The 9,610-nt window shown below is 35.3% G+C and overlaps 1 long non-coding RNA gene across 1 annotated transcript; it reads right to left on the bottom strand.

Moving 5' to 3' along the window:
• Positions 1-1,842: 1,842 nt before the first annotated feature.
• LOC125787326 (uncharacterized) lies at positions 1,843-2,826 on the bottom strand. Its single transcript, XR_007429252.1, has 3 exons — positions 2,308-2,826; positions 2,028-2,107; positions 1,843-1,907 (listed from the first exon to the last, which is right to left on the bottom strand). It is a non-coding gene; the product is annotated as an uncharacterized LOC125787326 (long non-coding RNA).
• Between the last annotated feature and the right edge of the window lie 6,784 nt (positions 2,827-9,610).

Genomic DNA, 9,610 nt, shown 5'->3' on the forward strand with positions numbered 1-9,610 from the left:
CTGGTAAATGAATAAAATATATCTCATTATCTCTCATTAACAAAGAACAGATTTAGCTTAATTAGCTTAATTAATGCGCTTTTACAGAAGATGGAGGGAAAATGGAGCCTCGTGTTAATCTCACCCAACTTTTAACAGAGGAGCGAGAAATAAACTCATAAACGTTTAACTATTACCTAAAACAATGGATTCTTCACGAAAATACGTTTTAATATGTCTTATAAATGTATTTAGAGCAGTATTTTTAACATGAAATAAGTTTTTAACTATTATTTACTAATAAAACACAGAGCTCAGCACCTACCTGCAGCACAGAAACTGCTGCTGTGGGACGGTGGCTCAGAAGGCTCAAACGTAGCATAACTGCAGTTCACCACTTACTAATTTAGAGCATAAAAGAGTCTAATTTAATAAAAAACATGTTACAAAAAAGCTATTTTTTTACTCTGTTACATAAGCATGAGGTTTCAGGTATATATGTAAAAGATAACTGGTTTGGGTGTAACAGAGTTCAACAGTGTGGCAGAAATATGTCAGAAATCAACTGTTTGGCTCTATATTGACTACTTGAATTAAGCTAAATATGCGATTATATGCTGCCATTGCAAAAAAAAATAAAAAATCTGTGTAGGTTCAGTTTCTTCAACCTGGCAACCTGTGCGAATCCTGGACTCACTGTTTTTTCTTGTAATTATCTCTATAACTTTATCTATCTCTGCTTGTTTTGTGAGATATGTGAGATATCTTCAATATCATACAGCCAGTGAACTTAACAGAGGCGGTATAACATGAGTGTATATGGAGTTCCAGGAGATGGGATTTTTGTTGGCAGACTTGATGTATTGGGACATAAGGAATCTTAATACATCCCCCTCTCTTACACACACACACACACAAACACACACACAGAGAGAACCATCTTTGCAGGGATTTAATGGTCTCATGAACATTGGCTGGGGTCATGTGCAGGTCATAGCCAATTTATCTCAGCAAGATGCTGAGAAGACAACTGAGTGAACACACACACACACACACACACACATACACACACACACACACATGCACATATAAACTACACAGCTATACTGCTTTAACCCCTCTGGCCTTCAATCTGTACTCTCTTTCTTTTTCTCTTTTTTTTAATGAAGGCGGTTCTGTTTTGCAGTTTCCTGTCTGTGCAGTGTTGTGTTTTAAACTGCAGGAGCTTCTTGTTCTGCTGCAGGTTGCTCGCCACACTCGGCAGAGAAGACTCTTTTCAGCAAGGCTTTTGTGTGTATGTGTTTATATATGTGTGTGTGTGTCCACATGTGTTGCATTCCTTTCTCGCTCTCACACTTGTATGTTTTCTCTTTCTCTCACTCCCTCCCTGTTAAACCACAGAAGAATAGAAGATGGCTCGTGAGGATTGCAGGATCTTGTGTAAATGACTGTGGCTATGGAGTCACTTCTTGCAGCAGGAATGATCATGTGAGCATGTATTTTTTTGTCTTTAATAAAATTAAGGATTATCATTTTAAATCCCATTATCTATATGCCTCCTCCAATACATTTTAAATCACCCACCACCACCACCACAGGACAGCCAGAGTGCTCAGAGGAAAGTGCTGGATCCCAAGCAGCAATATATCAGCTAACAGATGGCTGTGCTGACCAACATCACACTAGAAGTGATGTAGGGAGAAAGTGCTATCTACCCATTCATAGAGGGCAAAGCCTATTGTGCGCTCTCAGACATTGCTAAAGCTAAATCTGCAGAGCTAAAGCTAAACCCGAGAAGCTAAAGCTAAACCTAAAGAGTTAGTGAAATCTGTAGAGATAAACTTAAACATGGAGAGTTAAAGTGAAATCTGTAGAGATAAAGTTAAACCTGGAGAGTTAAAGTGAAATCTGTAGAGATAAAGTTAAACCTGGAGAGTTAAAGTGAAATTTGCAGAGCTAAAGCTAAACCTGGAGAGTTAAAGCGAAATCTGTAGAGATAAAGTTAAACCTGGAGAGTTAAAGTGAAATCTGTAGAGATAAAGCTAAACCTGGAGAGTTAAAGTGAAATCTGTAGAGATAAAGTTAAACCTGGAGAGTTAAAGTGAAATATGTAGAGATAAAGCTAAACCTGGAGAGTTAAGGTGAAATCTGTAGAGATAAAGCTAAACCTGGAGAGTTAAAGTGAAATATGTAGAGATAAAGCTAAACCTGGAGAGTTAAAGTGAAATATGAAGAGATAAAGTTAAACCTGGAGAGTTAAAGTGAAATATGAAGAGATAAAGTTAAACCTGGAGAGTTAAAGTGAAATATGAAGAGATAAAGTTAAACCTGGAGAGTTAAAGTGAAATCTGTAGAGATAAAGTTAAACCTGGAGAGTTAAAGTGAAATATGTAGAGATAAAGCTAAACCTGGAGAGTTAAAGTGAAATATGAAGAGATAAAGTTAAACCTGGAGAGTTAAAGTGAAATCTGTAGAGATAAAGTTAAACCTGGAGAGTTAAAGTGAAATATGTAGAGATAAAGCTAAACCTGGAGAGTTAAAGTGAAATATGAAGAGATAAAGTTAAACCTGGAGAGTTAAAGTGAAATCTGTAGAGATGAAGTTAAACCTGGAGAGTTAAAGTAAAATCTGTAGAGATAAAACTAAACCTGGAGAGTTAAAGTGAAATCTATAGAGATAAAGCTAAACCTGGAGAGTTAAAGTGAAATTTGGAGAGATAAAACTAAACCTGGAGAGTTAAAGTGAAATATGTAGAGATAAAGTTAAACCTGGAGAGTTAAAGTGAAATCTGTAAAGATAAAGCTAAACCTGAAGAGTTAAAGTGAAATCTGGAGAGATAAAGTTAAACCTGGAGAGTTAAAGTGAAATCTGTAAAGATAAAGCTAAACCTGAAGAGGTAATGTGAAATCTGTAGAGATAAAACTAAACCTGGAGAATTAAAGTGAAATCTGGAGAGATAAAACTAAACCTGGAGAGTTAAAGTGAAATCTGTAGAGATAAAGTTAAACCTGGAGAGTTAAAGTGAAATCTGTAAAGATAAAGCTTAACATGGAGAGTTAAAGTGAAATCTGGAAAGATAAATCTTATTCTAAAAACTTAAAAGATTCAATCAGAAAAGCAGACGTTACAGTAACATGAGGACCTAAAGCTAAATCTGTTAAAATAAAGCTAAACCTGAGAAGCTAAAGCTAAATCTAGGGAGATAAAGCTAAACAAAGAGAGCTAAAGTTAAATCTGGAAAGTTTAATCTAAATCTGGAAACCTGAAGAGCTTAAGATAAAGCTGATCCTTTACAGCTAAATCTAAATCTATAATATTGAAATTAAAGCTAAATCTAAAGATCTAAACTTAAATCTTGAAAGCCAAAGCTAAATCTAAAAAGCTGATGTTAAAGCTGAAGCTAAGTTAAATCTAAAGCTAAATCTAGAACACTAAAGCTTAATCTGAAGAGGTGAAGCTATGATAAAGCTACAGCTAAACCTGGAGAGTTAAAGGTAAATCTGGAGTATAAAAGCTAAAGCTGGAGAGCTAAATTTTTATCTGGAAATCTAAAGCTTAATCTGAGTTGAATCTAAATTTAAAGCTAAACCTAAAATTAAAGTGGTAAAGCTAAAACTGGGGAGCTAAATCTGAAGAGTTAAAAAGTTAATGCTAAAGCTAAGTTACATCTAGAGCAAAAGTCAGTTATAAAGGGTTATAGTTATTGAAAAACAAAAAAACAACAACACTGCAATATATATATATATATATATATATATATATATATATATATATATATTGTTATAATGTTGTTTTTTCTTTTTTTCAATTCAGTGGTCCAAAATGGTCCTCATATTAAGACCCATTTGTATTGAAGACTGGAGTTCAATAATTTACACTGAGCAGAAACAAACTAAAAACAATATGAGAAGAAAATGAGAACAGTGTGAATGTTCTGTTTGTTTTGAGCACTGAATTCTAATCCTGCAGTGATAATCCTGAAAATGATACACTGTGCATCCCTAGTCTAAAAACACAGAGTAACAAAAAAGACTTTAATTGCAAGACATAAAGGGAGGATGGAAACTGGTCATGTAAAAATGAATTATGACTGTTTTTGATGTTTAAACCCACAAAAATGTGGTAATTGGGCCTCAGAGAAAACATAAAATAGGAAAATTGTAGGGCATGGGATTGCATGTTTTTAGTTCGCATGCATAACAATATAAAATATTTGATTATTATGACATTTGAATGCGATTCATCAGAAAAGCTGATCTTTAAATAGCGACGGTGGTTAAAATGCCCCTCCCTGGCATGTTCCTACACTCAGAGATGGAAACGTAGTTCAGTTTGTATCTTTTATTTTGCTTTTTTGCTTTATCTTCTTTCTTTGTCATTGGTGGATAATCGCTGTTTGTTTCGTTTTAAGCTCGCGGTCACCGAGGCCACTGTGTAAAAGTCTTATCTGCTCTTGGAACCGTGCCAGGCTTAGATACTTGCAGAATGGAATTGCATGTTACTGTAATTGAGTTCCAAGAATATAATCTGTGGCAGAGCAATATGTAAAAATAACACAGCTCCAGCAGATGAGGTGGTTTGGTGTGTTGGTGCTTTGTGCTGCTGTGTGTTCCACAAAAGCCTTCTGGAATTACGGGGCTCATTGTGACAAGCTGCAACATGAAGACCTGAGAAAAAGAGAGAGAGAGAGAGAGAGAGAGAGAGAGAGAGAGAGAGAGAGAGAGAGAGAGAGAGAGAGAGTAAGGGAGAGTAAGGGATTGAGAGAAAGGGTCTCTTTCATGTTTCTGACTATTGTTTAGACTCTTGAGCATATCTTTGAAAGGCCTTTTTTAAACATAAATATAATGCCTTCTGATTGGACACAGCCATATCCTCATTAAGTCCATCCAGTACCAATAGGGTATTTCAAATATTTAAAGCCATTTTCATTTCCATCCACATTTATATCTTAGCAATGTAGCTTTGTCACTCAAAAATAATGGGCAAAATCTCAATCAGAATTAAATATATAAATATACATATCAGTCTTAAATATGGCTACAAATTATTGGAAAAAGAAAACAACACAGCAATGTTGTCTTCTTCTGCAATATATATTCAGGAATACATCGATGTTTATGTACATTTTATTAGTCAATGGTCCAACATGTCTCATATTAATAGTGTCCATATGTATTGATGACTGGAGTAAAATAACATATATTGGGCTGAAATAAACTAAAAACAGTATGAGAACAGTGTGAATGTTCTATTTGTTTTGATCACTGTATTCTAATCCTGCAGTGATAATCCTAAAAATGAAAAATTTTGCATCCCTAGCCTTTTTTAAACATAAATATGATGCCTTCTGATTGGACACAGCCATATCCTCATAGAATAGGGTATTCCAAATATTGAAAGCCATTTTCATTTCCATCCACATTTATATCTTAGCAATGTAGCTTTATCATTAAAAAATAATGGGCAAAAGCTCAATCAGAATCAAATATATGAATATAATAGCTAGAGAATATAGCTAGCTAGCTAATAGCTAGCAAAAATAGCTAGAAAATAGGGGTAGGAATCATAGAGCATCTCACGATACAATATTATCACAATACATTGCCCACGATAATGACGATAACATTGTTACTGTAATTATGCGATACATATTATATAACAAGACAATTCTCTTTGATACTTTATCTGTGTTTAAAATTGTGATAACCACTGCATTATCTTAAAGTTTAATGCAATATAATGTAGTTATAAATAATTCCAATTGGCACATTGTTGCACTTACCTCTTTTAAAGAGATACAATGCTCAGAATGTAAGTAAATACCAATAGTGAGGTTACTAAACTTCACTGCTCCTCTGCTGCTCTTTTTTAAAAACTTTTATTTGGTTTCAAGAAGGGAGGATTTTAACCACTGTCCACACTCGAACACAAGGCTTGGAGGTACAAATGAAAACATGGGATTGGCCCACAAAGCTGAGAGAAGCAAAAATGGAATAACATAGATAGTTCTCTCTAATGTTCTAACATTTACTAGCACTGGGCAGCAAATCAGAATAATTTAAAAAGAAAAACATAATTAAGCACTGTTTATAGATTTCCAGAATGATGAACAGATGTGTACACTCCAAGCTCCATCCATTCATTTTCTGTGAGTCAGTTAAAAGAATTTGATGTGAAGAATCATATGCTTTTTTGAAGCCGTTTGGATGGCTCTCTTATTGTGCCATCATAATACGAAATAATAAGGAAATGTCCATAGAACTACCCTGACACTACCCCCACCAGACTTCGTCAGAAGGAGGGATCTGTACCTACTCTCCGTGACAAGTCAGCAGAGGAGGGAGATACTAGTAAGTTGAGTTTGAGTTTTGTGCTTCTATCACAGTTAAGCATGAACCAGCTTGTTCATGTTTTGCCATTTAGCACAAGCTAACACTAATGCATGGTAAACGCTCAGCATATACATGGCCCTGCCAGCAACAGCTTATTAGCATAAAAGTGACAGAGCCCTTAAAAGGCTCATTCTGAAAGATAATGAAACTGGTAAGAGTAGAGCTGGTACAATCTCTTTATGTATGTAAGAGTGATTTTGTGTAAGTTGTGCAAAAAGTATATAACACTGTATGCCCCCTTTAAGCTCCATACCCCTAATAATCAACAGTGCATCACAAAACTGAGTACACCCCTTACATTTTATTTTGGAAGACCAATGCAAGGTATGTTTTAAGTGGACCCTGCTCTTTTAAAATGCTGGATGGTCTTGGCCACTGTGCTGCAGCTCAGTTTCAGGGTGTTGGAATTCTTGTAGCCTTGACCATCTTCATATAGCGCAACAATTCGTCTTTTAAGATCCTCAGAGAGTTCTTTGCCATGAGGTGCGAACTTTCAGTGACATAGTAGTATGAGAGAGTGTGAGAGCTGTACTACAAAACTAAACACACCTGTTCCCTAGGCACACCTGAGACCTAGCGACACTAATGGGAAAATGACAAGCAGTGCTCAATTTGGACATTTAGGGGTGTAGTTTCTTAGGGGTGTACTCACTTTAGTTGCAGGTGGATTAAATACTAATGGCTGTATTTTGAGTTATTTTGAGGGAAGAATAAATTTATACTGTTATATAAGCTGCACACAGACTACCTTTCATTGTGTTCACTTTTGTAATACACTGTAAATAGTTTATTAAATGCTGAAAAGAAAGATGCAAGACGACTTTGAAACAACAGTGTCGATACCATATCATCTTTCAATTCATTCATACATCCATCTATCTTTCAAATTCATCGTTGATTCAACCTTGATATGATGTCGGTGATTATTCAGCCGTGGATAAACTGAAATTGAAATGCCGGCTGGGATCTGGGCCAAGTAAGCAGTTCTGCAATAACATGCTTCCAATTCCAGACAGCTGCACAGTGTAGAGCTCGCTGTTTGTGCAAATGGCTTCCACTTGTTTGTTTATTTGTTTGTTTATGTGAAAATACGCGCCATTTCCTGAATCCAGACTGGCCAAGTTTGTGTGAAAGGGTCTGGCGGAAAGCGACCGGCGACTCGCGGCCCGTTCACACTGATCCTCGTGTTTAAAGAGCCGAACGCGATGACGCTGTACGAGAACAGCTGCATACTTATTCAGCCTCTAACCGCTCATTGTGTACAAACAGGCCCTGAAAGCGTCTTATTCATTGAGCTGTTTTCCATATGAAGTAATCAGCCTTTCTTCCGTTGGCAGCGTTCTACACCAACAATTAATTAATATGCCATGCTATCTCCCAGCGCTGTGATAGTGATTATAATAATCAAGACTGGTGGTGCTGGTTGAACACGTTCTGAAGCTTCACTGCACTCCGGCATCTCTGCATTACCCACGCTGCAACAGTGCCATCTAATGCAGCCGGCCTGGAAGAAGAAGAAGAAGGAGCTCAACTCCTCCCTCTGCTCCTGGAACACGTTTGGTTAACCCCTTTCCCTGTTCCCTGTTCCGTTTCACCTCATGAATGAATGCATGAGCTTCTCTGACACAGCGTGTAATTAAGATCTGAAATGTGGTTAGAATCTACAGCGTAAGCATTTTTTTTAAATACTTTTTTTCCCCATGTTTCCATGTTATTATTGGATCACAATCGATCCGAACATTGCTCGTGTGGATCTCGTATCAGCGCACAGCACACATTATTGATTTCATTTCAGGTTATTTATTTTTCTCTGCTGTTTATTTTTAGCTATGATGATTAGGCCGGATATGAGAGTGCTTCTCATGTGCTGTTAAAATGTAGGCAGCATTTGCATTAATACAGCATAACATGTTACATGATCCAGTTTTTTTTTTTTTTTTTTTTTTTCATGGCTGCATGCCAAGGGAGTGAATTTGATTGGATAAACCTTGAATCAATGCAAAGAGAGCAAAAACAAATATATATATAAGCATCTATTTCAGGTACAGTAAAGTCAAGATTTTTTTTAGGGTATGTATAAAAATAAAATAAATATTCAGTACATATTGTCGCTGTCCAAAAACAAAACAAAGAAAGAAAAAAAAAAAAACAGGTATCTTCAACTTTACAGGGAAGAGAAAAAAAAAAGGCCAAAATGTTTTTACCTAAACTAAAAAAGTCAATATAAAAAGAGTTTTCAGGTCATTTTGAAGTATTTTTATTGGTCCATTAATCAAGAAATTGAGACACAGTGTAAGGGACAGTTTGTCTGTTCAAATTATGTAGTAAACTTAAAGAAAAAAAATGGAGATACTTGTTTTTTATTGGACAGTGTCGATATGGTGTATACAGTATACATTTACATTTGCATTCACACAATAAGTGTCAAGCACTGTACCAAAGACTAATAAAATCATTAAAATGAACAGTGTTTGTTTGATAAAAAATGAAATATTATGTAAATCTAAATTATAATGTTAACACATTATAATAATAAAGGTATGTATCAATTGTATGTGTGTTTATGTAACCATTTCTGAACTCTCCTTAAAGGTAACAAACAATGCATTATATTTATTAAACTAGTATTTGACTAGTTTTTGATTAAAATAAAAAAATATTTTTTGAATAAAAATGATGTAACTTTGCTCATAAACAATGTTAAAACCTATTTACAACCCTGTTATTTTACCTTTTTACCTTAAAATGAAAAAATCTGTTTCAAAAATGTTCATGAGGCAAAGCTCAGAGCTAATTCAAGTAGCTAATTAGCTTTAGCATCCCTTGCCACTGTGCTCCTGAGTCTTACCTGTAAAAAAAAAAAAAAAAAAAAAGGTTGGTTCTTTGTCTTCTGATGTGTACTTATATGTAAAGGCTGCTTTAATCCAGTTTTAGTATTTTTGGTCTCTTTTTCACACTTATCTCACCCCTCCAGCTCAGTATACCTACAGCCTGTTGTCAAGCAGAAGAACCGACTGTAGAAGAACAGACTGGCAGAGAGAATGCAATGAGCGCCATCTAGTGGATGACCATTAGTTGTACACACAGTGTTGTGTGTTTGTAGAATTAAATGTGTTTGAATGTATCAAATAACACGTTTTTTATTTTATCTTTAGCATGCTCCTTCTTTAAGAAAATGTTAAGTTTTAAGTGGCGTCAAAATTCTGTATTACAAATCTGTATTGTATTTGAAAGGCATT

The sequence above is a fragment of the Astyanax mexicanus genome, chromosome 23 (assembly GCF_023375975.1).
Source record: "Astyanax mexicanus isolate ESR-SI-001 chromosome 23, AstMex3_surface, whole genome shotgun sequence".
Lineage (NCBI taxonomy): Eukaryota > Metazoa > Chordata > Actinopteri > Characiformes > Acestrorhamphidae > Astyanax > Astyanax mexicanus.